General features: G+C 45.6%; 18 non-coding genes across 18 annotated transcripts; all 18 read right to left on the bottom strand.

Annotated features, from left to right (window-relative positions):
* Positions 1 to 9,464: 9,464 nt before the first annotated feature.
* On the bottom strand, positions 9,465 to 9,556 carry trnar-ucu (transfer RNA arginine (anticodon UCU)). Its single transcript is given in 2 exon segments — positions 9,465 to 9,500; positions 9,520 to 9,556. It is a non-coding gene; the product is annotated as a tRNA-Arg (tRNA).
* A 922-nt stretch (positions 9,557 to 10,478) lies between these two features.
* trnar-ucu (transfer RNA arginine (anticodon UCU)) lies at positions 10,479 to 10,570 on the bottom strand. The gene is given in 2 exon segments: positions 10,479 to 10,514; positions 10,534 to 10,570. It is a non-coding gene; the product is annotated as a tRNA-Arg (tRNA).
* A 921-nt stretch (positions 10,571 to 11,491) lies between these two features.
* Positions 11,492 to 11,583, bottom strand: trnar-ucg (transfer RNA arginine (anticodon UCG)). The gene is given in 2 exon segments: positions 11,492 to 11,527; positions 11,547 to 11,583. It is a non-coding gene; the product is annotated as a tRNA-Arg (tRNA).
* A 921-nt stretch (positions 11,584 to 12,504) lies between these two features.
* trnar-ucu (transfer RNA arginine (anticodon UCU)) lies at positions 12,505 to 12,596 on the bottom strand. Its single transcript is given in 2 exon segments — positions 12,505 to 12,540; positions 12,560 to 12,596. It is a non-coding gene; the product is annotated as a tRNA-Arg (tRNA).
* Positions 12,597 to 13,517: 921 nt separating this feature from the next.
* trnar-ucu (transfer RNA arginine (anticodon UCU)) lies at positions 13,518 to 13,609 on the bottom strand. The gene is given in 2 exon segments: positions 13,518 to 13,553; positions 13,573 to 13,609. It is a non-coding gene; the product is annotated as a tRNA-Arg (tRNA).
* A 921-nt stretch (positions 13,610 to 14,530) lies between these two features.
* Positions 14,531 to 14,622, bottom strand: trnar-ucu (transfer RNA arginine (anticodon UCU)). Its single transcript is given in 2 exon segments — positions 14,531 to 14,566; positions 14,586 to 14,622. It is a non-coding gene; the product is annotated as a tRNA-Arg (tRNA).
* A 921-nt stretch (positions 14,623 to 15,543) lies between these two features.
* trnar-ucu (transfer RNA arginine (anticodon UCU)) lies at positions 15,544 to 15,635 on the bottom strand. Its single transcript is given in 2 exon segments — positions 15,544 to 15,579; positions 15,599 to 15,635. It is a non-coding gene; the product is annotated as a tRNA-Arg (tRNA).
* A 921-nt stretch (positions 15,636 to 16,556) lies between these two features.
* Positions 16,557 to 16,648, bottom strand: trnar-ucu (transfer RNA arginine (anticodon UCU)). The gene is given in 2 exon segments: positions 16,557 to 16,592; positions 16,612 to 16,648. It is a non-coding gene; the product is annotated as a tRNA-Arg (tRNA).
* A 921-nt stretch (positions 16,649 to 17,569) lies between these two features.
* Positions 17,570 to 17,661, bottom strand: trnar-ucu (transfer RNA arginine (anticodon UCU)). The gene is given in 2 exon segments: positions 17,570 to 17,605; positions 17,625 to 17,661. It is a non-coding gene; the product is annotated as a tRNA-Arg (tRNA).
* Positions 17,662 to 18,582: 921 nt separating this feature from the next.
* On the bottom strand, positions 18,583 to 18,674 carry trnar-ucu (transfer RNA arginine (anticodon UCU)). Its single transcript is given in 2 exon segments — positions 18,583 to 18,618; positions 18,638 to 18,674. It is a non-coding gene; the product is annotated as a tRNA-Arg (tRNA).
* Positions 18,675 to 19,595: 921 nt separating this feature from the next.
* Positions 19,596 to 19,687, bottom strand: trnar-ucu (transfer RNA arginine (anticodon UCU)). The gene is given in 2 exon segments: positions 19,596 to 19,631; positions 19,651 to 19,687. It is a non-coding gene; the product is annotated as a tRNA-Arg (tRNA).
* A 921-nt stretch (positions 19,688 to 20,608) lies between these two features.
* trnar-ucu (transfer RNA arginine (anticodon UCU)) lies at positions 20,609 to 20,700 on the bottom strand. Its single transcript is given in 2 exon segments — positions 20,609 to 20,644; positions 20,664 to 20,700. It is a non-coding gene; the product is annotated as a tRNA-Arg (tRNA).
* A 921-nt stretch (positions 20,701 to 21,621) lies between these two features.
* On the bottom strand, positions 21,622 to 21,713 carry trnar-ucu (transfer RNA arginine (anticodon UCU)). Its single transcript is given in 2 exon segments — positions 21,622 to 21,657; positions 21,677 to 21,713. It is a non-coding gene; the product is annotated as a tRNA-Arg (tRNA).
* A 921-nt stretch (positions 21,714 to 22,634) lies between these two features.
* On the bottom strand, positions 22,635 to 22,726 carry trnar-ucu (transfer RNA arginine (anticodon UCU)). The gene is given in 2 exon segments: positions 22,635 to 22,670; positions 22,690 to 22,726. It is a non-coding gene; the product is annotated as a tRNA-Arg (tRNA).
* Positions 22,727 to 23,647: 921 nt separating this feature from the next.
* On the bottom strand, positions 23,648 to 23,739 carry trnar-ucu (transfer RNA arginine (anticodon UCU)). Its single transcript is given in 2 exon segments — positions 23,648 to 23,683; positions 23,703 to 23,739. It is a non-coding gene; the product is annotated as a tRNA-Arg (tRNA).
* A 921-nt stretch (positions 23,740 to 24,660) lies between these two features.
* Positions 24,661 to 24,752, bottom strand: trnar-ucu (transfer RNA arginine (anticodon UCU)). The gene is given in 2 exon segments: positions 24,661 to 24,696; positions 24,716 to 24,752. It is a non-coding gene; the product is annotated as a tRNA-Arg (tRNA).
* Positions 24,753 to 25,673: 921 nt separating this feature from the next.
* Positions 25,674 to 25,765, bottom strand: trnar-ucu (transfer RNA arginine (anticodon UCU)). The gene is given in 2 exon segments: positions 25,674 to 25,709; positions 25,729 to 25,765. It is a non-coding gene; the product is annotated as a tRNA-Arg (tRNA).
* A 921-nt stretch (positions 25,766 to 26,686) lies between these two features.
* trnar-ucu (transfer RNA arginine (anticodon UCU)) lies at positions 26,687 to 26,778 on the bottom strand. The gene is given in 2 exon segments: positions 26,687 to 26,722; positions 26,742 to 26,778. It is a non-coding gene; the product is annotated as a tRNA-Arg (tRNA).
* Positions 26,779 to 27,186: the final 408 nt, after the last annotated feature.

A 27,186-nucleotide genomic window follows, 5' to 3' on the forward strand; every position in this document is an offset into this window, starting at 1 on the left:
ACAAGGATCAAAACTTGGTGTGTGGTCAGATTAATTTTTATAAGATCATGGGAATTGGTATGAGCATCTAAAAACAACCTGACAGTTTACAGATGCTCTCAAGGAGGGAAAAATATCTTCTAGAGGTTTTAAAACCTCTACTCTTGGCAAGAAGCTCAGCATGATCTCTTGGCCCACCACAGGAGATTCCTCTGTTTTATTGCAGTACCTATCAGATGACCTATCAGGCATCATTTATGTACGATTAATGCAAACTACTGGGTAATAGCCAATCATCAAGATAACAATCCTGGCATAACTCCCAGGTAAAACAGCACGCTTGTTATTTAATCTTAACAGTTAACGGAGTTTGAAAGGTCATGGTGGAATTGGAACCTTATCTATCATCATCTGGCAAGATTAAATCTTTCTGGAAAGGCGCAGTTAACAAAGGAGTAACTGAGGCTTGTTACTACAGGGTTAGGCCGTTGATGCCCATGTAGATGCAGATATGCGTGGTAATTAAGGTAGCGGAAATAATAAGCTTTATATACTGCCCGCTAAAATCGTCTGATTATTTGCTTAATTGAATTAGGCACTGAACACTAAATTTAAATCTATCCTCATTTTATGTAATGTACATATCAACAAAACTTTGTGCTAATTAAATAAAATTTATATTTTAAATGATGCAGGGAGAATTGAGGTTTGAGTAGGTTTTGACTGAGCAGATGGTTTGAGACGATTTAGAGTGAGCTCACACTTCAGGTGTGATGATTAGTATAAGTATCAGAACATCTGCTGGTCCTGAAAGAGCGTGACCAAAACCCAAGTATTTATCCAGCTAATGGCAACCGACGTGCTCTCAGCGCAAGAAGGGGAAGCACCTTGATCGTGGCTGATGGCATCTCGCCACCTTCCTGCAGAAACCTGAAGCTCCCTATGGAACTTCGCCTTCTGTTGACTCTGGGGCCTGAAAACTTTGCAGGTGCGAAAACTCGCCCGTGTGTCTCAGAGCTTCTCCATATTTGCAGGTGTCTCCTTTACCCCAAAAGTCAGGTGGTGGCGGACAGCACTGTTGGTCATTTTCAGGAGAGGGGAGGCTGAGCCGACGGCAGAAGCTGCGGTGTGTGCAGGCAGGGGGTGAGATGTTTGGGTACCTCTGTTTAGAACCGGTTTCTTCCTGGTTGCATTTGCTTAAGCTTTTACAGTTATAACAATGTTACTTTGTTATAAAACAAAGTTTTTTTCTTGCACGGATGTTGCTTTTCCCAGTGAACTTGCCTTGGCCTTTCATAGCACCAGGGATTAATGTGAAACTGAGAAGTAAAACCTGAACAGCCTGGGGGCCAGTCACCATTTTAATGTAAATGTGAGGCTACATTAAGCAGTCGAGCAGGCTGACAGCAAACAGGCACGCAGACGGGGGTGGGGGGTGTTAAGGATTAAACAACGCAGAGCGCTGTGCCTAAACCCCATTCTCTGCGGGCTTTCAAAATAAACAAATGTCGTTTGAGGGATTTGCGGTGTTTTTTGAAAGCAGAGCCCAAGGACACATGAAACGGACTTTTTTAAAAACCTGATATTTTTGGGGGGGGTGGAATTACTTTTAGAGGTAGGAAGGTTAAAGTTCAGGAAAGTAGCCTTGAGCCAAGCGTTTAACCCCAATTGCCACTGCAACCATCCTTATGTTCACAACCTACGAAATGCTAAGCTACTCAAACTGATCCCAGCAAAGGCCCTTGTTAGAAAAACAAATAGCTTCATATGCAGGGAGGTACTTAAGCCATGAAGGCCTGTGGCTCTGTTCGCTTAGACCTGCTCTGTGTGGCTGAGTTCTAATCAGATAAAGCAAACAGCAGATAGATACCGACAACTGAATAGATTATAATGCAGCCACAAGGAATCTGAGCTCCTTTTTCCCTGGTGGTTTTGGCGAAATGGCTCAGTATGCAGTGGAAATCACACACCTTTCCTTCCAAGTTTTCAAAGCCTTTGTTTTTGAGTTAATCACTTTATTCTGAGCGTTTTAAGAGTTATAATGCGCTTGAAATTAAAAGTCTTAAATTTGCCTTGTGAATTTTCAGCCTCTATATGGATATGCATACTGTATTTTGCCACACAGAAGTATATGTTATTGTATAATTGCTGTTTGTCCAACAGCATCTCTAGCATTTCAGCAGTAATTTAATGTGGCCTGACAGCCTATTGGACAGTGTTTGGATCATATTCATAACATTGTTTTAATAAATCAGACTTATTAGATGGTAGTGATTTAGCTGGTGTGTTACTGTCTGTCATGAAGTCATTTGCTCATCCTGTATTCAAAATCAAAAGGCCAAAATACACAATAACAGTCCCGCAGTCATCTCTGCTGGTGTAATTCATGATAAATTATTATCTTAAATCCACCAGCGGAAACTTCTCCATGCAGATCTAAAGCTCCGTGTCGCCCTTGATAATTTATTAGGGTAATTCTTGGCTTTATACCTGCCTGAAGGACCTGAGGGGAAAACAGGCCATGTTAATGAGCACTTAAAGAGAGTTTTTCATTACGGCTTTTTTTTATGGACATGCCTTTGCAGATTTACGGTCAAAAGGATTCGCTTTGTTCCATTCCAGACGGATTCCCTTTCCATCACCGAGGAGCAGTTGTGGCCCAGATAGTAAAACCACAGTACAAATACTGTAAGAGCCTAGTAAGTAAAGCAGCTGTTAAAAACGGCTCATCAAAAAACATCGGTCCCTTTGCATTCAGAAAGCAGCTAGTAAGCTTTTATGAAGCTATATACATGCGTACTGCGATTAGACTTGCTGCGGAGCGATGCACTCTGGGACTTTGACAGTTTTCCAGGACTAAACTATTAGTGGTGAACCCAGTTTACTGTTAAATAAACTCACGGTGTGTCAAGCATTTACGTTTAATTTAGCAGCTGCTTCTATCCAAAATGACACATTTTTTTGAGAAAGCGAGGCCAGCCAATCCCTGGAGCAATTGGGCATTCAGGGCCTTGATCAGGGACCCAACTGTGCAATCACTCTCCTGACCCAGGGATTTGAACCAGCAACCTAACCCGCAGAGCCCCCCATCATGCACATCACAGCGTGTCTCCGTCTCTGTCTGCACACGCCTGTCTTCCCTCGTTCATCCCCCACAACATACGTCTCAGCCCAGAGCTGAGGTGAGTCCTGCGCCAGCATACCCCACCAAGGGGACATTTTATTTTATGGGGGTGGGGGCATTGTCTGTAGAGGTAAAGTACTTTACAGCGGGGGTGTCTGCCTCTTGGGCAGCCAGCAAACAGGAGAAAATGGTCCTTGTACAAAAAGACAATAAGAAAAGATCTTAGCTTTATTAGCCCCTAGAATCCTACACACTGCTCCTTGGGGCGTCCTGTGGTCATTCTTTGTGGGGGGGGGGGCACTTAGAAGATACGGAAATGGTTTGGGGGGCTAAGATTTGATTGGCTGGAAAGTGACCAAATGGGGTTCTTTCTCTTGTTAAATGTACTGTCACATTTCCTTTAAGGCTTAAAAACATGGCTATAGACTGCCTTTTCTGAAGATGCCTTCGTCAGCTGTTACTCTTGCTGGCTACACATCAGGTATTTCAGCACCATTTATTTACAGGGATTTGGCATTTTGTTCATTTTAAAAAACACACTCAGTCCAACCACTTGTGTAATTATTACAGGTGTTACTGTGTATTGCAAATGAACATAAAACCCTTATGCAGTCAGGGGTCATGGGTGCAGCTAGGATCCAGCTAGGGCAGCACAGGTCACGAGGCAGGGCTCACCAAGGACAGGATGCCAGCACACACACACACACACACACACACACACACACACACAATCACATACCAAAAGACTCCCGTTCACCTAAATGCACATCATAGGACTTTTGTGAAAAAAAACCCAGCACAAAAAGGCAAACGCACACTATCCTTCACACATGCCAGGTGGTGCTGGGTTCTGAACCCCCCAAGCCAGGGAGTATTAGGCTCCTTTCCCTTCCTAAGCTTATAGCAGCATTACAGCTGCAAAGAGTAAGTTCCACTTTCGTGACTGATCCTACACGGTAAATAAGAGTGTAATTCTGTCTGCTTTTCCCATCATGCCTGTCGGGGCTCTATATGACATCCATATATGAGACATGACAGACAGACAGACACTCAGAAAGTGCAGTCACGCTGCCTTTCATCTCAATCGGCTACCAACAGAACCCCCCCCTCCCCTATGAGGGTGTGTGGGAGATGGACTCACCGTGACCATGTGCCCCACGCAGGGTAACCCGATTCCTGCAGCAGCTTCCCCATGAGGGCTGGCTCTAACCTGCACATTCCAGCGAGGCCTGTTTCCCCCCGCGGGGTGTCCTGTGCCAGGCAGCCGGGTCAGGAATGCTGACCGATGGCGGGGGTGTCTGTCTGTCAGTGCCTCAGCACCCCCACCTCAGAGCTCCTGGGGGGGTGTCTGCTGTGTGCAATCTCACATTTTATTGTGTCTGACAGTACGGGTGAGGCCTCAGCTGTCCCATAATCCTTTCTTTATGCAAACTCCACCTCAGCCACTCAGCTATGGTGGACATGCTGTTTATTTATTTATGCTTATTTATTAGGTGTGGGGTATGACAGTCTCTGGGGAGAGTGGGGGCTAAGGGCCTTGCTCAGGGGCTCGAAGGTGCGATGACATCACCCTAAGGACGGACGCCCTTCCCCGCTGAGCTACACACCACCCCCGCTGCCAACTGTGGGTCATTAATCCGTCAGCGGACGGCGGGGAGTACAGTATAGTACATGACAGACTGTAATAATATACAGCCGAGGTGCCGAGCGCTCCGGGGGACACGCATCATGCCAGTGCGCACTGAGAGCTGGCGGGGTGTGCTGATCGCACGCGCCGCCTCCTTCACGCGGTAACGTTACCGCGGCCCTGGCCCCGCTGTGGGCCTGCTGTATTATTAATGGCGCTTGTTGAGTCTTGTCAAGATAAGTATGATGTTGTTAGTTCCCAGTACAGAGTGATACAAAAATTTACCTTTGTGTGCTTTTTGCCATTTATAGCACTGGGCTGGAGTTTAAAATGAGCCAAACCCCACACCCACACCTCCTCCACAAGTGAATTCTGGTTTATTCAAATTTTATTTTATTTTTTTTTTATTAATTACGGTAGATTCAGATATTAATCTGACATGTAAGGACACCTCTTTGTGGGGAAATGTTTTCAGGTTTTAATGAAAACATTGTTTGTGTATGTGCTCATGTGGTATTTAAACATCACTGTAATCCATAATTATAGCCTTCGACAGATTAAAAGATTACTGCATGTCTTTGTTAACATGAACTTATTTCAATTATTTTGCTCGAGGGCAAAATCATTCCGTTTCTTATAGCTGACACATATTCAGATTTGCATTAGCCCAAAGACACCTGTGTTTACTTAAGAGCAGTATATTTTTGTAAGTAATTCAAACCTTATTAACAAGGCTGACTGGAACATAAAGCACCATGCTAACATACTAGCTTGGCCTCGGGTTCGTAGTCTTCATAAACGGTGCCTTTCCTGTCCCAAGGTCATAATATAGAAAAGGTGACTTGTAAGGAATTGAATTTGGTCTTAAGCCACATCCCGACTGGTGTTCATGGTTCGGAAATCCGGGAGCGTCTCCACAGGACACAAAGCGAGGTCGGACTGGATGGTTAAATGGGCAGTTTAGGTGAACAATCTAGCTGTCAGACGACGACACAGAGATGCACCATCTGTGTCAGATAAATGATTCTTATAAAAATTCCTTCCATAAGATGTCATTAGCAGCGAATGCTGACTGCAGCTAACATTCTATGGAAAATATACTGACTTCCTCCTGGTGTTCATGTCCACTGGTTACAGTCAAGGGCGCTACTAAGGATTTTGGGCCCCATGAAAAGAATCTTGACAGGGCCCCCAACACAGTTTATTGGGGGCTTCTCTGGGCCCCCTCTCAGTCATGGGCCCCGAGAATCGTCATCGTTTACCCCCCCTTTACAGCGCCCCTGGCTACAGTGTTACCAAAGTGCAGATGGACGTGTCACTGGGATGTGAGGGTGGAGGCGGACTCAGGAGCCTGGACAGGATGCGAGTTTTGGACTTCCGTATGCGTCCCGAACACTTCATCACGGGGCATCATTCTCTCTCCAGGCTGATGTTGGGTAGTATAATGGAGCAGTGCGCCATGTCTGGCTCAGATCTCACGGAATTGCATCTCAGAGATGAAATTGTGTTCTTCCAACAGTAAACCGTGATGACCTATGTATGTATGGACAGCATGTTCATACCCAGAAGGCTCTGCTTCGGTACCACTACTTCAGGAACCTACCTATTCCAGTCAAATAGCTTTTGAAGAATGAAGTTGAATGTCAGTAACAGTAACTTTTAGTACAAATATCAGTAAGCATTGCTTACCCATAATGTGTGGCTAAAATCGTCCTTGGCACCCTTTGATGGTAGCTCCGCCTCCCAAGGTGCCGGGGATTCTGGGTATTCGGCATAAAGGAAACTTTGAGTGAATGTAGCACTTTTACTAGGGGAATTGGTTGGGAAACATTTATGAAGTGTCAAAGAAAGTCTTAATTAGGAAGGAATGTACTTTAATGTGAAAAGTGAAAATATTTCAAAGGGGAAGGTGCCACCCACCCGGACAAAGTGTGTGAAAATACTGCCATCGGTTTACAATGGGGATTTTTTTTTCTTTTAAGAAGACATTGGCTTTCAGTTATTAGAAACTATAAATAAAAGTTCCAACTACGAAAGCCTCATAGAAATATGAGATGTGAGACTTTCACACAGCCTACCTTTCACAAGGTAGTTCAGCCGGAGTGCAGGTTGGGGTCCTTCCGGACCTCAATCCCTCAGGCATGTTGTGGACAGTGAACCTCACTCTCCTCGCTCTTGATTGGCAAAGTCTTCCCAGGACAAGAAATGGGTTTTACTTCTCCTGTCATATACCTCTGAACCTGATTTCAACCAATGTAAACTGTAAGGTGTCGCAAAGATTTGGATCACTCCTAGGACCCTGCAAAGGACAGCAGCCTGCTTTTGATCTTTGCCAGCCAAGAAAGCGAAGCTGCCTATGCTGATAGTCTGCGTGCGATGCCAGGTTCCGGGCACGGAGCTGACAGGTGTCCTTGTTGTGATTGGAATTGGTATGTAGGGTGTAGCTAATCTCTGAAGCATCGAAACGATCACAGCTGTCATCTAGGTGTCAGGTGGGATTGAGCGCGTGCAGAAAGATGCATCGCTCTGTGTGTGAGAGTTTTAAAGCTGAATCGTCGAAGACGGCTGAGCCAGCCCCACCCATAAGTCATATTCACACAGCAGGGAATAGATAAACCTGAAAAGAATTCCACATCTTCGTGTTTCAGACTATCATTCCCAAGCTCCTTTCCCTGGTACCACAGTGTAGCCAGTGTCCCACTGGAGCACAGAACGCTGGGGGTTTTTGCAAAGGAGGTGAACTATAAATCTTCTATTTTTTATAGTTATTCAACCCCCCCCCCCCCCCCCCCTTAGCCAGTAGTTTAATTTTTATGCAATGCAAACCGAATGATAAAATCATATAGAAAGGCTAGGGATGTACTATTAGCTCACAGTAAGTCACCCCCCCCCCCCAAAAAAAAAAGTACCTTAGAGTTTGTAGGTTAAAGGTCACAGATTGAAATCCTGATTACGGCTGACCTGTTGGTCATCAGCTGTTTTAGGGGGGGAGAGAATGTCAGCTTTATTATCCTGCTTGTAAAATCTGCCTTGATCCAATTTGCAAAAAAAATGCAGCTCCTTTAGTGATAGTCAGCAGGCCCCCGGGGGCCTCCAAGTGCCGTCTGAATTACTTCAGTAAAAGGGATCTGATAGTAACGATTGGCAAACTGCAAGACTGAGAGCTGAACAGTAGCCCGGGATGAAAGAGCTTGCCGAACATCTGCTGGACGCGACGGCTTTGCTCTGCTCTTCCGAGAGCCCAGCAGGCTGGCTTTGTCCGCGGAAACCGGAGCCTGAAATCAACAGCCGGGCGGGATGTGGTAGAGATGGCCCCGGATCAAACGGCACCCGCTGACTTTTCCACCGACATCGGCACTCATGGAGAGCCTTAGAGCTGCTATCTGATGCAAATGCAGGCAAGACCTCTGTATCCAGACGCCGGTCTGTTTGTTGGTTTAAGTCTTTCCCACTGATAAAAACACACTCCAGATGGTCGTTAGGTTAACAGCAGTACTTGCCCAAAGCCATGGCTAGCTTGCAGGTCTGAGGGCAGCTTCCATGTGCGAGCAACCCCTCCCCCACCCTCGCTCATCCTCTGAGCACACCCTGTACTCCCCCTGTGCACACAGCACTGAGACCAGGGTTGCCAACTGTGGTCAGGTGGCTGGCGTGAGATTTTTATTTCAAAACAAATCTGCACACATATGCCCACACATGTATGTGACAGCTTCATTACCCTGTATGTAATCTGTAGGGTTTGCAATCTACCCTAATGCTTTTGATGTACGTAATTTTATGTGTTTGATGGAATAATTAAGATTTATCATAAGATTTCTTGCATGAGCATGAGAGCCTGGAAGTGTGCATGGGAGCTCTTTCATCCAGAAGGGTATTTCATCCAGAACTTTCTAGATATGGCTGAAACTTGAGGCAAACGCCTACTTTACATTCCATTGTCAACAACATGAATGGAATGCCACCATGGACTTCACTGTTAGATAGATCAGCTGAATCCTCTCAGTGCTTTACTGTGTATGTAGAACACAGATCACTGCTCAGTCAACGTGTTAGCTAAGGTAAATTATACTGTCTCTTGTTATGAGTCTCATACTGGATATTTCCACATTGAGGAACCACATACCAATATGGATTCTTAGCATAGTAGTAACGAAGCATTTTTTAAAATTAATTTTTACATTATTTAGCACTTATCGAGCGCTTTTATCCAAAGCGGATGCGAACGGTGACGTTCAACATCGGACACACAGTGTAGACAGTTGGCAATATGAGCGAAAAAGGCATTTTTTTCTTATTTTAGCCAGTCAGCTATTTAAATGGACATTCTGCTATCCTTTGAATGTGATTGAGTTTGAATGTGAAACATGCAGTCCGTGAGCATTTATATTAGTGGTACTTTGTTCTATCCCACTGAGACGTCTCCCAGTCACCATGAGGAGAAGCCTGTCTTCCAGGCAGGTCAAAATATCAAGTCTATCTGTCCAATCAACGCTGCATAAGCAAAGGAAATGCATGGAGCTCTCATGGACTCCCATTGAAGCACGGCATCTATGCAGTCCTCAGAACCACATCATGGAAGTATATTGACCAATAAGCTTATTTTTGCCTATTCTCCTATTAGAAAAAGTGCACAGGATCTTCCATAGAGGTGCAGCGCCAATGAGCATGTTTGAACTGTAACTTTACAATGAAAGACAAAGTGCTAGATTGTCACAGACTGGCCTCGCAAACATTCGACTCTGGTGGGACTTGAACCCACAACCTTTGAATCACTCCTTAAGTGCTTGATTAGAAGTCCAATGCGCTATCCATTGCGCTACAGAGCCACTAACCACATTCACGACCTACAATGCTTTATCTTGAATTTCTCACGTTATGCAGAAAATCACCCAGAAATACCTGCACAGTCTGCGCACTTATGCTCCATTCTCAACCTGTCATTGTTGCATCTAGCTTTAACCTGGTGTTGCTCATCAAACTTGCTGAAATATTTCTTATTTCTGAAGCTAACCTTTGGTGCCACCTTCATGTAATACAGATTAGCAGGTACTACTCTCTGGACATGTAACCAGAAGCTGTGGACATGTGTCCAGAAGTGTGTCCGTGGTGTTTTGTGAAATTTCAGCAATGACTGTCCTGATAAGCTACACCCACCTAAGTCCCACCCTATCATGTCTGTTCTGGTAAGCCACACCCCTATAATACCTGACTGAATAAGCCACGCCCGTGTACGCCATACCCTTATAATGCCTTTCCTGGTAAGCCACACCCCTAGAATACCTGACTTGATAAGCCAGACTCATGAAAACTACACCCCTATCATGCTTGTCCTGATAAGCCACGCCCATGTTAGCTCCTGTCAGTTTGTCAGGGGTGGCCAATATTACGCAGAAAGGGCCACTGTGTGTTCAGGTTTTTGCTGTTACTCCCCAATTAGCTTACTAATTAGAGGACTGATTGGCTGAAGAGTCCTCAAATCTGAGTTTGAACAGTTGACCTAAAGGTTAAAAAAAGAAACCTGCATACACACTAGCCGTTTGAGGATAAGACCGCCCACCCCTGTCTCGGAGCAATCACTTGTGATCTAAAGCAATATACATTTTTTGAGAGCGTGGGTCAGACTGTTCCAGGAGCAACTGGGGGCAGAGGGGGCCAACGGTGACATCACTCTGTGACCCACGGCATTTCAACTTGCAACATTATGAAAGACACAGCGCTAGATTTTCACAGACTGGCCTCGCAAACGTACGACTCTGGTGGGACTCGAACCCACAACCTTTGAATCACTCCTTAAGCGCTTGATTAGAAGTCCAATGCGCTATCCATTGCGCTACAGAGCCACTCTCGCATTCTCGACCTACAATGTTTTATCTTGAATTTCTCACGTTATGCAGAAAATCACCCAGAAATACCTGCACAGTCTGCGCACTTATGCTCCATTCTCAATCTGTCATTGTTGCATCTGGCTTTAACTTGGTGTTGCTCATCAAACTTGCTGAAATATGTCTTATTTCTGAAGCTAACCTTTGGTGCCACCTTCATGTAATACAGATTAGCAGGTACTACTCTCTGGATATGTAACCAGAAGCTGTGGACATGTGTCCAGAAGTGTGTCCGTGGTGTTTTGTGAAATTTCAGCAATGACTGTCCTGATAAGCTACACCCACCTAAGTCCCACCCTACCATGTCTGTTCTGGTAAGCCACACCCCTATAATACCTGAGTGAATAAGCCACTCCCGTGTAAGCCATACCCTTATAATGCCTTTCCTGGTAAGCCACACCCCTAGAATACCTGACTTGATAAGCCAGACTTATGAATGCCACACCCCTATCATGCTTGTCCTGATAAGCCACGCCCATGTTAGCTCCTGTCAGTTTGTCAGGGGTGGCCAATATTACGCAGAAAGGGCCACTGTGTCTTCAGGTTTTTGCTGTGACTCCCCAATTAGCTTACTAATTAGAGGACTGATTGGCTGAAGAGTCCTCAAATCTGAGTTTGAACAGTTGACCTAAAGGTTAAAAAAAGAAACCTGCATACACACTAGCCGTTTGAGGATAAGACCACCCACCCCTGTCTCGGAGCAATCACTTGTGATCTAAAGCAATATACATATTTTGAGAGCGTGGGTCAGACTGTTCCAGGAGCAACTGGGGGCAGAGGGGGCCAACGGTGACATCACTCTGTGACCCACGGCATTTCAACTTGCAACATTATGAAAGACACAGCGCTAGATTTTCACAGACTGGCCTCGCAAACATGCAACTCTGGTGGGACTCGAACCCACAACCTTTGAATCACTCCTTAAGTGCTTGACTCGAAGTCCAATGCGCTATCCATTGCGCTACAGAGCCACTCCTGCATTCACGACCTACAATGCTTGATCTTGAATTTCTCACGTTATGCCGAAAATCACCCAGAAATACCTGCACAGTCTGCGCACTTATGCTCCATTCTCAATCTGTCATTGTTGCATCTGGCTTTAACCTGGTGTTGCTCATCAAACTTGCTGAAATATTTCTTATTTCTGAAGCTAACCTTTGGTGCCACCTTCATGTAATACAGATTAGCAGGTACTACTCTCTGGATATGTAACCAGAAGCTGTGGACATGTGTCCAGAAGTGTGTCCGTGGTGTTTTGTGAAATTTCAGCAATGACTGTCCTGATAAGCTACACCCACCTAAGTCCCACCCTACCATGTCTGTTCTGGTAAGCCACACCCCTATAATACCTGAGTGAATAAGCCACTCCCGTGTAAGCCATACCCTTATAATGCCTTTCCTGGTAAGCCACACCCCTAGAATATCTGACTTGATAAGCCAGACTTATGAATGCCACACCCCTATCATGCTTGTCCTGATAAGCCACGCCCATGTTAGCTCCTGTCAGTTTGTCAGGGGTGGCCAATATTACGCAGAAAGGGCCACTGTGTCTTCAGGTTTTTGCTGTGACTCCCCAATTAGCTTACTAATTAGAGGACTGATTGGCTGAAGAGTCCTCAAATCTGAGTTTGAACAGTTGACCTAAAGGTTAAAAAAAGAAACCTGCATACACACTAGCCGTTTGAGGATAAGACCACCCACCCCTGTCTCGGAGCAATCACTTGTGATCTAAAGCAATATACATATTTTGAGAGCGTGGGTCAGACTGTTCCAGGAGCAACTGGGGGCAGAGGGGGCCAACGGTGACATCACTCTGTGACCCACGGCATTTCAACTTGCAACATTATGAAAGACACAGCGCTAGATTTTCACAGACTGGCCTCGCAAACATGCGACTCTGGTGGGACTCGAACCCACAACCTTTGAATCACTCCTTAAGTGCTTGAACAGAAGTCCAATGCGCTATCCATTGCGCTACAGAGCCACTCCTACATTCATGACCTAAAATGCTTGATCTTGAATTTTTCACGTTATCCCGAAAATCACCCAGAAATACCTGCACAGTCTGCGCACTTATGCTCCATTCTCAATCTGTCATTGTTGCATCTGGCTTTAACCTGGTGTTGCTCATCAAACTTGCTGAAATATTTCTTATTTCTGAAGGTAACCTTTGGTGCCACCTTCATGTAATACAGATTAGCAGGTACTACTCTCTGGACATGTAACCAGAAGCTGTGGACATGTGTCCAGAAGAGTGTCCGTGGTGTTTTGTGAAATTTCAGCAATGACTGTCCTGATAAGCTACACCCACCTAAGTCCCACCCTATCATGTTTGTTCTGGTAAGCCACACCCCTATAATAGCTGAGTGAATAAGCCACGCCCGTGTAAGCCATACCCTTATAATGCCTTTCCTGGTAAGCCACACCCCTAGAATACCTGACTTGATAAGCCAGACTTATGAATGCCACACCCCTATCATGCTTGTCCTGATAAGCCACGCCCATGTTAGCTCCTGTCAGTTTGTCAGGGGTGGCCAATATTACGCAGAAAGGGCAACTTTGTGTTCAGGTTTTTGCTGTTACTCCCCAATTAGCTTACTAATTAGAGGACTGATTGGCTGAAGAGTCCTCAAATCTGAGTTTGAACAGTTGACCTAAAGGTTAAAAAAAGAAACCTGCATACACACTAGCCGTTTGAGGATAAGACCGCCCACCCCTGTCTCGGAGCAATCACTTGTGATCTAAAGCAATATACATTTTTTGAGAGCGTGGGTCAGACTGTTCCAGGAGCAACTGGGGGCAGAGGGGGCCAACGGTGACATCACTCTGTGACCCACGGCATTTCAACTTGCAACATTATGAAAGACACAGCGCTAGATTTTCACAGACTGGCCTCGCAAACATGCGACTCTGGTGGGACTCGAACCCACAACCTTTGAATCACTCCTTAAGTGCTTGACTAGAAGTCCAATGAGCTATCCATTGCGCTACAGAGCCACTCCTGCATTCACGACCTACAATGCTTGAACTTGAATTTCTCACGTTATGCCGAAAATCACCCAGAAATACCTGCACAGTCTGCGCACTTATGCTCCATTCTCAATCTGTCATTGTTGCATCTGGCTTTAACCTGGTGTTGCTCATGAAACTTGCTGAAATATTTCTTATTTCTGAAGCTAACCTTTGGTGCCACCTTCATGTAATACAGATTAGCAGGTACTACTCTCTGGACATGTAACCAGAAGCTGTGGACATGTGTCCAGAAGAGTGTCCGTGGTGTTTTGTGAAATTTCAGCAATGACTGTCCTGATAAGCTACACCCACCTAAGTCCCACCCTATCATGTCTGTTCTGGTAAGCCACACCCATATAATACCTGAGTGAATAAGCCACGCCCGTGTAAGCCATACCCTTATAATGCCTTTCCTGGTAAGCCACACCCCTAGAATACCTGACTTGATAAGCCAGACTTATAAATGCCACACCCCTATCATGCTTGTCCTGATAAGCCACGCCCATGTTAGCTCTTGTCAGTTTGTCAGGGGTGGCCAATATTACGCAGAATGGGCAACTTTGTGTTCAGGTTTTTCCTGTGACTCCCCAATTACCTTACTAATTAGAGGACTGATTGGCTGAAGAGTCCTCAAATCTGAGTTTGAACAGTTGACCTAAAGGTTAAAAAAAGAAACCTGCATACACACTAGCCGTTTGAGGATAAGACCGCCCACCCCTGTCTCAGAGCAATCACTTGTGATCTAAAGCAATATACATTTTTTGAAAGCGCGGGTCAGACTGTTCCAGGAGCAACTGGGGGCAGAGGGGGCCAACGGTGACATCACTCTGTGACCCACGGCATTTCAACTTGCAACATTATAAAAGACACAGTGCTAGATTTTCACAGACTGGCCTCGCAATCATGTGACTCTGGTGGGACTCGAACCCACAACCTTTGAATCACTCCTTAAGTGCTTGACTAGAAGTCCAATGCGCTATCCATTGCACTACAGAGCCACTCCTGCATTCACGATCTACAATGCTTGATCTTGAATTTCTCACGTTATGCCGAAAATCACCCAGAAATACCTGCACAGTCTGCGCACTTATGCTCCATTCTCAATCTGTCATTGTTGCATCTGGCTTTAACCTGGTGTTGCTCATCAAACTTGCTGAAATATTTCTTATTTCTGAAGCTAACCTTTGGTGCCACCTTCATGTAATACAGATTAGCAGGTACTACTCTCTGGACATGTAACCAGAAGCTGTGGACATGTGTCCAGAAGAGTGTCCGTGGTGTTTTGTGAAATTTCAGCAATGACTGTCCTGATAAGCTACACCCACCTAAGTCCCACCCTATCATGTCTGTTCTGGTAAGCCACACCCATATAATACCTGAGTGAATAAGCCACGCCCGTGTAAGCCATACCCTTATAATGCCTTTCCTGGTAAGCCACACCCCTAGAATACCTGACTTGATAAGCCAGACTTATGAATGCCACACCCCTATCATGCTTGTCCTGATAAGCCACGCCCATGTTAGCTCCTGTCAGTTTGTCAGGGGTGGCCAATATTACGCAGAAAGGGCAACTTTGTGTTCAGGTTTTTCCTGTGACTCCCCAATTAGCTTACTAATTAGAGGACTGATTGGCTGAAGAGTCCTCAAATCTGAGTTTGAACAGTTGACCTAAAGGTTAAAAAAAGAAACCTGCATACACACTAGCCGTTTGAGGATAAGACCGCCCACCCCTGTCTCGGAGCAATCATTTGTGATCTAAAGCAATATACATTTTTTGAGAGCGTGGGTCAGACTGTTCCAGGAGCAACTGGGGGCAGAGGGGGCCAACGGTGACATCACTCTGTGACCCACGGCATTTCAACTTGCAACATTATGAAAGACACAGCGCTAGATTTTCACAGACTGGCCTCGCAAACATGCGACTCTGGTGGGACTCGAACCCACAACCTTTGAATCACTCCTTAAGTGCTTGACTAGAAGTCCAATGCGCTATCCATTGCGCTACAGAGCCACTCCTGCATTCACGACCTACAATGCTTGATCTTGAATTTCTCACGTTATGCCGAAAATCACCCAGAAATACCTGCACAGTCTGCGCACTTATGCTCCATTCTCAATCTGTCATTGTTGCATCTGGCTTTAACCTGGTGTTGCTCATCAAACTTGCTGAAATATTTCTTATTTCTGAAGCTAACCTTTGGTGCCACCTTCATGTAATACAGATTAGCAGGTACTACTCTCTGGACATGTAACCAGAAGCTGTGGACATGTGTCCAGAAGAGTGTCCGTGGTGTTTTGTGAAATTTCAGCAATGACTGTCCTGATAAGCTACACCCACCTAAGTCCCACCCTATCATGTCTGTTCTGGTAAGCCACACCCATATAATACCTGAGTGAATAAGCCACGCCCGTGTAAGCCATACCCTTATAATGCCTTTCCTGGTAAGCCACACCCCTAGAATACCTGACTTGATAAGCCAGACTTATGAATGCCACACCCCTATCATGCTTGTCCTGATAAGCCACGCCCATGTTAGCTCTTGTCAGTTTGTCAGGGGTGGCCAATATTACGCAGAATGGGCAACTTTGTGTTCAGGTTTTTCCTGTGACTCCCCAATTACCTTACTAATTAGAGGACTGATTGGCTGAAGAGTCCTCAAATCTGAGTTTGAACAGTTGACCTAAAGGTTAAAAAAAGAAACCTGCATACACACTAGCCGTTTGAGGATAAGACCGCCCACCCCTGTCTCAGAGCAATCACTTGTGATCTAAAGCAATATACATTTTTTGAAAGCGCGGGTCAGACTGTTCCAGGAGCAACTGGGGGCAGAGGGGGCCAACGGTGACATCACTCTGTGACCCACGGCATTTCAACTTGCAACATTATAAAAGACACAGTGCTAGATTTTCACAGACTGGCCTCGCAATCATGTGACTCTGGTGGGACTCGAACCCACAACCTTTGAATCACTCCTTAAGTGCTTGACTAGAAGTCCAATGCGCTATCCATTGCACAACAGAGCCACTCCTGCATTCACGACCTACAATGCTTGATCTTGAATTTCTCACGTTATGCCGAAAATCACCCAGAAATACCTGCACAGTCTGCGCACTTATGCTCCATTCTCAATCTGTCATTGTTGCATCTGGCTTTAACCTGGTGTTGCTCATCAAACTTGCTGAAATATTTCTTATTTCTGAAGCTAACCTTTGGTGCCACCTTCATGTAATACAGATTAGCAGGTACTACTCTCTGGACATGTAACCAGAAGCTGTGGACATGTGTCCAGAAGAGTGTCCGTGGTGTTTTGTGAAATTTCAGCAATGACTGTCCTGATAAGCTACACCCACCTAAGTCCCACCCTATCATGTCTGTTCTGGTAAGCCACACCCATATAATACCTGAGTGAATAAGCCACGCCCGTGTAAGCCATACCCTTATAATGCCTTTCCTGGTAAGCCACACCCCTAGAATACCTGACTTGATAAGCCAGACTTATGAATGCCACACCCCTATCATGCTTGTCCTGATAAGCCACGCCCATGTTAGCTCTTGTCAGTTTGTCAGGGGTGGCCAATATTACGCAGAATGGGCAACTTTGTGTTCAGGTTTTTCCTGTGACTCCCCAATTACCTTACTAATTAGAGGACTGATTGGCTGAAGAGTCCTCAAATCTGAGTTTGAACAGTTGACCTAAAGGTTAAAAAAAGAAACCTGCATACACACTAGCCGTTTGAGGATAAGACCGCCCACCCCTGTCTCGGAGCAATCATTTGTGATCTAAAGCAATATACATTTTTTGAAAGCGCGGGTCAGACTGTTCCAGGAGCAACTGGGGGCAGAGGGGGCCAACGGTGACATCACTCTGTGACCCACGGCATTTCAACTTGCAACATTATAAAAGACACAGCGCTAGATTTTCACAGACTGGCCTCGCAATCATGTGACTCTGGTGGGACTCGAACCCACAACCTTTGAATCACTCCTTAAGTGCTTGACTAGAAGTCCAATGCGCTATCCATTGCGCTACAGAGCAACTCCTGCATTCACGACCTACAATGCTTGATCTTGAATTTCTCACGTTATGCCGAAAATCACCCAGAAATACCTGCACAGTCTGCGCACTTATGCTCCATTCTCAATCTGTCATTGTTGCATCTGGCTTTAACCTGGTGTTGCTCATCAAACTTGCTGAAATATTTCTTATTTCTGAAGCTAACCTTTGGTGCCACCTTCATGTAATACAGATTAGCAGGTACTACTCTCTGGACATGTAACCAGAAGCTGTGGACATGTGTCCAGAAGAGTGTCCGTGGTGTTTTGTGAAATTTCAGCAATGACTGTCCTGATAAGCTACACCCACCTAAGTCCCACCCTATCATGTCTGTTCTGGTAAGCCACACCCCTATAATAGCTGAGTGAATAAGCCACGCCCGTGTAAGCCATACCCTTATAATGCCTTTCCTGGTAAGCCACACCCCTAGAATACCTGACTTGATAAGCCAGACTTATGAATGCCACACCCCTATCATGCTTGTCCTGATAAGCCACGCCCATGTTAGCTCCTGTCAGTTTGTCAGGGGTGGCCAATATTACGCAGAAAGGGCAACTTTGTGTTCAGGTTTTTCCTGTGACTCCACAATTAGCTTACTAATTAGAGGACTGATTGGCTGAAGAGTCCTCAAATCTGAGTTTGAACAGTTGACCTAAAGGTTAAAAAAAGAAACCTGCATACACACTAGCCGTTTGAGGATAAGACCGCCCACCCCTGTCTCGGAGCAATCACTTGTGATCTAAAGCAATATACATTTTTTGAGAGCGTGGGTCAGACTGTTCCAGGAGCAACTGGGGGCAGAGGGGGCCAACGGTGACATCACTCTGTGACCCACGGCATTTCAACTTCTAATGTTATGAAAGACACAGAGCTAGATTTTCACAGACTGGCCTCGCAAACATGCGACTCTGGTGGGACTCGAACCCACAACCTTTGAATCACTCCTTAAGTGCTTGACTAGAAGTCCAATGCGCTATCCATTGCGCTACAGAGCCACTCCTGCATTCACGACCTACAATGCTTGATCTTGAATTTCTCACGTTATGCCGAAAATCACCCAGAAATACCTGCACAGTCTGTGCACTTATGCTCCATTCTCAATCTGTCATTGTTGCATCTGGCTTTAACCTGGTGTTGCTCATCAAACTTGCTGAAATATTTCTTATTTCTGAAGCTAACCTTTGGTGCCACCTTCATGTAATACAGATTAGCAGGTACTACTCTCTGGACATGTAACCAGAAGCTGTGGACATGTGTCCAGAAGAGTGTCCGTGGTGTTTTGTGAAATTTCAGCAATGACTGTCCTGATAAGCTACACCCACCTAAGTCCCACCCTATCATGTCTGTTCTGGTAAGCCACACCCATATAATACCTGAGTGAATAAGCCACGCCCGTGTAAGCCATACCCTTATAATGCCTTTCCTGGTAAGCCACACCCCTAGAATACCTGACTTGATAAGCCAGACTTATGAATGCCACACCCCTATCATGCTTGTCCTGATAAGCCACGCCCATGTTAGCTCCTGTCAGTTTGTCAGGGGTGGCCAATATTACGCAGAATGGGCAACTTTGTGTTCAGGTTTTTCCTGTGACTCACCAATTAGCTTACTAATTAGAGGACTGATTGGCTGAAGAGTCCTCAAATCTGAGTTTGAACAGTTGACCTAAAGGTTAAAAAAAGAAACCTGCATACACACTAGCCGTTTGAGGATAAGACCGCCCACCCCTGTCTCAGAGCAATCACTTGTGATCTAAAGCAATATACATTTTTTGAAAGCGCGGGTCAGACTGTTCCAGGAGCAACTGGGGGCAGAGGGGGCCAACGGTGACATCACTCTGTGACCCACGGCATTTCAACTTGCAACATTATAAAAGACACAGTGCTAGATTTTCACAGACTGGCCTCGCAATCATGTGACTCTGGTGGGACTCGAACCCACAACCTTTGAATCACTCCTTAAGTGCTTGACTAGAAGTCCAATGCGCTATCCATTGCGCTACAGAGCCACTCCTGCATTCACGACCAACAATGCTTGATCTTGAATTTCTCACGTTATGCCGAAAATCACCCAGAAATACCTGCACAGTCTGCGCACTTATGCTCCATTCTCAATCTGTCATTGTTGCATCTGGCTTTAACCTGGTGTTGCTCATCAAACTTGCTGAAATATTTCTTATTTCTGAAGCTAACCTTTGGTGCCACCTTCATGTAATACAGATTAGCAGGTACTACTCTCTGGACATGTAACCAGAAGCTGTGGACATGTGTCCAGAAGAGTGTCCGTGGTGTTTTGTGAAATTTCAGCAATGACTGTCCTGATAAGCTACACCCACCTAAGTCCCACCCTATCATGTCTGTTCTGGTAAGCCACACCCCTATAATAGCTGAGTGAATAAGCCACGCCCGTGTAAGCCATACCCTTATAATGCCTTTCCTGGTAAGCCACACCCCTAGAATACCTGACTTGATAAGCCAGACTTATGAATGCCACACCCCTATCATGCTTGTCCTGATAAGCCACGCCCATGTTAGCTCCTGTCAGTTTGTCAGGGGTGGCCAATATTACGCAGAATGGGCAACTTTGTGTTCAGGTTTTTCCTGTGACTCCCCAATTACCTTACTAATTAGAGGACTGATTGGCTGAAGAGTCCTCAAATCTGAGTTTGAACAGTTGACCTAAAGGTTAAAAAAAGAAACCTGCATACACACTAGCCGTTTGAGGATAAGACCGCCCACCCCTGTCTCGGAGCAATCACTTGTGATCTAAAGCAATATACATTTTTTGAGAGCGTGGGTCAGACTGTTCCAGGAGCAACTGGGGGCAGAGGGGGCCAACGGTGACATCACTCTGTGACCCACGGCATTTCAACTTGCAACATTATGAAAGACACAGCGCTAGATTTTCACAGACTGGCCTCGCAAACATGCGACTCTGGTGGGACTCGAACCCACAACCTTTGAATCACTCCTTAAGTGCTTGACTAGAAGTCCAATGCGCTATCCATTGCGCTACAGAGCCACTCCTGCATTCACGACCTACAATGCTTGATCTTGAATTTCTCACGTTATGCCGAAAATCACCCAGAAATACCTGCACAGTCTGCGCACTTATGCTCCATTCTCAATCTGTCATTGTTGCATCTGGCTTTAACCTGGTGTTGCTCATCAAACTTGCTGAAATATTTCTTATTTCTGAAGCTAACCTTTGGTGCCACCTTCATGTAATACAGATTAGCAGGTACTACTCTCTGGACATGTAACCAGAAGCTGTGGACATGTGTCCAGAAGAGTGTCCGTGGTGTTTTGTGAAATTTCAGCAATGACTGTCCTGATAAGCTACACCCACCTAAGTCCCACCCTATCATGTCTGTTCTGGTAAGCCACACCCCTATAATAGCTGAGTGAATAAGCCACGCCCGTGTAAGCCATACCCTTATAATGCCTTTCCTGGTAAGCCACACCCCTAGAATACCTGACTTGATAAGCCAGACTTATGAATGCCACACCCCTATCATGCTTGTCCTGATAAGCCACGCCCATGTTAGCTCCTGTCAGTTTGTCAGGGGTGGCCAATATTACGCAGAAAGGGCAACTTTGTGTTCAGGTTTTTCCTGTGACTCCAGAATTACCTTACTAATTAGAGGACTGATTGGCTGAAGAGTCCTCAAATCTGAGTTTGAACAGTTGACCTAAAGGTTAAAAAAAGAAACCTGCATACACACTAGCCGTTTGAGGATAAGACCGCCCACCCCTGTCTCAGAGCAATCTCTTGTGATCTAAAGCAATATACATTTTTTGAGAGCGTGGGTCAGACTGTTCCAGGAGCAACTGGGGGCAGAGGGGGCCAACGGTGACATCACTCTGTGACCCACGGCATTTCAACTTGCAACATTATGAAAGACACAGCGCTAGATTTTCACAGACTGGCCTCGCAAACATGCGACTCTGGTGGGACTCGAACCCACAACCTTTGAATCACTCCTTAAGTGCTTGACTAGAAGTCCAATGCGCTATCCATTGCGCTACAGAGCCACTCCTGCATTCACGACCTACAATGCTTGAACTTGAATTTCTCACGTTATGCCGAAAATCACCCAGAAATACCTGCACAGTCTGCGCACTTATGCTCCATTCTCAATCTGTCATTGTTGCATCTGGCTTTAACCTGGTGTTGCTCATCAAACTTGCTGAAATATTTCTTATTTCTGAAGCTAACCTTTGGTGCCACCTTCATGTAATACAGATTAGCAGGTACTACTCTCTGGACACGTAACCAGAAGCTGTGGACATGTGTCCAGAAGAGTGTCCGTGGTGTTTTGTGAAATTTCAGCAATGACTGTCCTGATAAGCTACACCCACCTAAGTCCCACCCTATCATGTCTGTTCTGGTAAGCCACACCCATATAATACCTGAGTGAATAAGCCACGCCCGTGTAAGCCATACCCTTATAATGCCTTTCCTGGTAAGCCACACCCCTAGAATACCTGACTTGATAAGCCAGACTTATGAATGCCACACCCCTATCATGCTTGTCCTGATAAGCCACGCCCATGTTAGCTCCTGTCAGTTTGTCAGGGGTGGCCAATATTACGCAGAAAGGGCAACTTTGTGTTCAGGTTTTTCCTGTGACTCCACAATTAGCTTACTAATTAGAGGACTGATTGGCTGAAGAGTCCTCAAATCTGAGTTTGAACAGTTGACCTAAAGGTTAAAAAAAGAAACCTGCATACACACTAGCCGTTTGAGGATAAGACCGCCCACCCCTGTCTCGGAGCAATCACTTGTGATCTAAAGCAATATACATATTTTGAGAGCGTGGGTCAGACTGTTCCAGGAGCAACTGGGGGCAGAGGGGGCCAACGGTGACATCACTCTGTGACCCACGGCATTTCAACTTGCAACATTATGAAAGACACAGCGCTAGATTTTCACAGACTGGCCTCGCAAACATGCGACTCTGGTGGGACTCGAACCCACAACCTTTGAATCACTCCTTAAGTGCTTGACTAGAAGTCCAATGCGCTATCCATTGCGCTACAGAGCCACTCCTGCATTCACGACCTACAATACTTGATCTTGAATTTCTCACGTTATGCCGAAAATCACCCAGAAATACCTGCACAGTCTGCGCACTTATGCTCCATTCTCAATCTGTCATTGTTGCATCTGGCTTTAACCTGGTGTTGCTCATGAAACTTGCTGAAATATTTCTTATTTCTGAAGCTAACCTTTGGTGCCACCTTCATGTAATACAGATTAGCAGGTACTACTCTCTGGACATGTAACCAGAAGCTGTGGACATGTGTCCAGAAGAGTGTCCGTGGTGTTTTGTGAAATTTCAGCAATGACTGTCCTGATAAGCTACACCCACCTAAGTCCCACCCTATCATGTCTGTTCTGGTAAGCCACACCCATATAATACCTGAGTGAATAAGCCACGCCCGTGTAAGCCATACCCTTATAATGCCTTTCCTGGTAAGCCACACCCCTAGAATACCTGACTTGATAAGCCAGACTTATGAATGCCACACCCCTATCATGCTTGTCCTGATAAGCCACGCCCATGTTAGCTCCTGTCAGTTTGTCAGGGGTGGCCAATATTACGCAGAAAGGGCAACTTTGTGTTCAGGTTTTTCCTGTGACTCCACAATTAGCTTACTAATTAGAGGACTGATTGGCTGAAGAGTCCTCAAATCTGAGTTTGAACAGTTGACCTAAAAGTTAAAAAAAGAAACCTGCATACACACTAGCCGTTTGAGGATAAGACCGCCCACCCCTGTCTCGGAGCAATCACTTGTGATCTAAAGCAATATACATTTTTTGAAAGCGCGGGTCAGACTGTTCCAGGAGCAACTGGGGGCAGAGGGGGCCAACGGTGACATCACTCTGTGACCCACGGCATTTCAACTTGCAACATTATGAAAGACACAGCGCTAGATTTTCACAGACTGGCCTCGCAAACATGCGACTCTGGTGGGACTCGAACCCACAACCTTTGAATCACTCCTTAAGTGCTTGACTAGAAGTCCAATGCGCTATCCATTGCGCTACAGAGCCACTCCTGCATTCACGACCTACAATGCTTGATCTTGAATTTCTCACGTTATGCCGAAAATCACCCAGAAATACCTGCACAGTCTGCGCACTTATGCTCCATTCTCAATCTGTCATTGTTGCATCTGGCTTTAACCTGGTGTTGCTCATCAAACTTGCTGAAATATTTCTTATTTCTGAAGCTAACCTTTGGTGCCACCTTCATGTAATACAGATTAGCAGGTACTACTCTCTGGACATGTAACCAGAAGCTGTGGACATGTGTCCAGAAGAGTGTCCGTGGTGTTTTGTGAAATTTCAGCAATGACTGTCCTGATAAGCTACACCCACCTAAGTCCCACCCTATCATGTCTGTTCTGGTAAGCCACACCCCTATAATAGCTGAGTGAATAAGCCACGCCCGTGTAAGCCATACCCTTATAATGCCTTTCCTGGTAAGCCACACCCCTGGAATACCTGACTTGATAAGCCAGACTTATGAATGCCACACCCCTATCATGCTTGTCCTGATAAGCCACGCCCATGTTAGCTCCTGTCAGTTTGTCAGGGGTGGCCAATATTACGCAGAAAGGGCAACTTTGTGTTCAGCTTTTTCCTGTGACTCCCCAATTAGCTTACTAATTAGAGGACTGATTGGCTGAAGAGTCCTCAAATCTGAGTTTGAACAGTTGACCTAAAGGTTAAAAAAAGAAACCTGCATACACACTAGCCGTTTGAGGATAAGACCGCCCACCCCTGTCTCGGACCAATCACTTGTGTTCTAAAGCAATATACATTTTTTGAATGCGTGGGTCAGACTGTTCCAGGAGCAACTGGGGGCAGAGGGGGCCAACGGTGACATCACTCTGTGACCCACGGCATTTCAACTTGCAACATTATGAAAGACACAGCGCTAGATTTTCACAGACTGGCCTCACAAACATGCGAGTCTGGTGGGACTCGAACCCACAACCTTTGAATCACTCCTTAAGTGCTTGACTAGAAGTCCAATGCGCTATCCATTGCGCTACAGAGCCACTCCCGCATTCACGACCTACAATGCTTTATCTTGAATTTCTCACGTTATGCAGAAAATCACCCAGAAATACCTGCACAGTCTGCGCACTTATGCTCCATTCTCAATCTGTCATTGTTGCATCTGGCTTTAACCTGGTGTTGCTCATCAAACTTGCTGAAATATTTCTTATTTTTGAAGCTAACCTTTGGTGCCACCTTCATGTAATACAGATTAGCAGGTACTACTCTCTGGACATGTAACCAGAAGCTGTGGACATGTGTCCAGAAGAGTGTCCGTGGTGTTTTGTGAAATTTCAGCAATGACTGTCCTGATAAGCTACACCCACCTAAGTCCCACCCTATCATGTCTGTTCTGGTAAGCCACACCCCTATAATACCTGAGTGAATAAGCCACGCCCGTGTAAGCCATACCCTTATAATGCCTTTCCTGGTAAGCCACACCCCTAGAATACCTGACTTGATAAGCCAGACTTATGAATGCCACACCCCTATCATGCTTGTCCTGATAAGCCACGCCCATGTTAGCTCCTGTCAGTTTGTCAGGGGTGGCCAATATTACGCAGAAAGGGCAACTTTGTGTTCAGCTTTTTCCTGTGACTCCAGAATTAGCTTACTAATTAGAGGACTGATTGGCTGAAGAGTCCTCAAATCTGAGTTTGAACAGTTGACCTAAAGGTTAAAAAAAGAAACATGCATACACACTAGCCGTTTGAGGATAAGACCGCCCACCCCTGTCTCGGAGCAATCACTTGTGATCTAAAGCAATATACATTTTTTGAGAGCGTGGGTCAGACTGTTCCAGGAGCAACTGGGGGCAGAGGGGGCCAACGGTGACATCACTCTGTGACCCACGGCATTTCAACTTGCAACATTATGAAAGACACAGCGCTAGATTTTCACAGACTGGCCTCGCAAACATGCGACTCTGGTGGGACTCGAACCCACAACCTTTGAATCACTCCTTAAGCGCTTGACTAGAAGTCCAATGCGCTATACATTGCGCTACAGAGCCACTCCTACATTCATGACCTACAATGCTTGATCTTGAATTTTTCACGTTATGCCGAAAATCACCCAGAAATACCTGCACAGTCTGCGCACTTATGCTCCATTCTCAATCTGTCATTGTTGCATCTGGCTTTAACCTGGTGTTGCTCATCAAACTTGCTGAAATATTTCTTATTTCTGAAGCTAACCTTTGGTGCCACCTTCATGTAATACAGATTAGCAGGTACTACTCTCTGGACATGTAACCAGAAGCTGTGGACATGTGTCCAGAAGAGTGTCCGTGGTGTTTTGTGAAATTTCAGCAATGACTGTCCTGATAAGCTACACCCACCTAAGTCCCACCCTATCATGTCTGTTCTGGTAAGCCACACCCCTATAATACCTGAGTGAATAAGCCACGCCCGTGTAAGCCATACCCTTATAATGCCTTTCCTGGTAAGCCACACCCCTAGAATACCTGACTTGATAAGCCAGACTTATGAATGCCACACCCCTATCATGCTTGTCCTGATAAGCCACGCCCATGTTAGCTCCTGTCAATTTGTCAGGGGTGGCCAATATTACGCAGAAAGGGCAACTTTGTGTTCAGGTTTTTCCTGTGACTCCAGAATTAGCTTACTAATTAGAGGACTGATTGGCTGAAGAGTCCTCAAATCTGAGTTTGAACAGTTGACCTAAAGGTTAAAAAAAGAAACCTGCATACACACTAGCCGTTTGAGGATAAGACCGCCCACCCCTGTCTCGGAGCAATCACTTGTGATCTAAAGCAATATACATTTTTTGAGAGCGTGGGTCAGACTGTTCCAGGAGCAACTGGGGGCAGAGGGGGCCAACGGTGACATCACTCTGTGACCCACGGCATTTCAACTTGCAACATTATGAAAGACACAGCGCTAGATTTTCACAGACTGGCCTCGCAAACATGCGACTCTGGTGGGACTCAAACCCACAACCTTTGAATCACTCCTTAAGTGCTTGACTAGAAGTCCAATGCGCTATCCATTGCGCTACAGAGCCACTCCTGCATTCACGACCTACAATGCTTGATCTTGAATTTCTCACGTTATGCCGAAAATCACCCAGAAATACCTGCACAGTCTGCGCACTTATGCTCCATTCTCAATCTGTCATTGTTGCATCTGGCTTTAACCTGGTGTTGCTCATCAAACTTGCTGAAATATTTCTTATTTCTGAAGGTAACCTTTGGTGCCACCTTCATGTAATACAGATTAGCAGGTACTACTCTCTGGACATGTAACCAGAAGCTGTGGACATGTGTCCAGAAGAGTGTCCGTGGTGTTTTGTGAAATTTCAGCAATGACTGTCCTGATAAGCTACACCCACCTAAGTCCCACCCTATCATGTCTGTTCTGGTAAGCCACACCCCTATAATAGCTGAGTGAATAAGCCACGCCCGTGTAAGCC

Source organism: Brienomyrus brachyistius, unplaced genomic scaffold (genome assembly GCF_023856365.1).
Source record: "Brienomyrus brachyistius isolate T26 unplaced genomic scaffold, BBRACH_0.4 scaffold57, whole genome shotgun sequence".
Lineage (NCBI taxonomy): Eukaryota > Metazoa > Chordata > Actinopteri > Osteoglossiformes > Mormyridae > Brienomyrus > Brienomyrus brachyistius.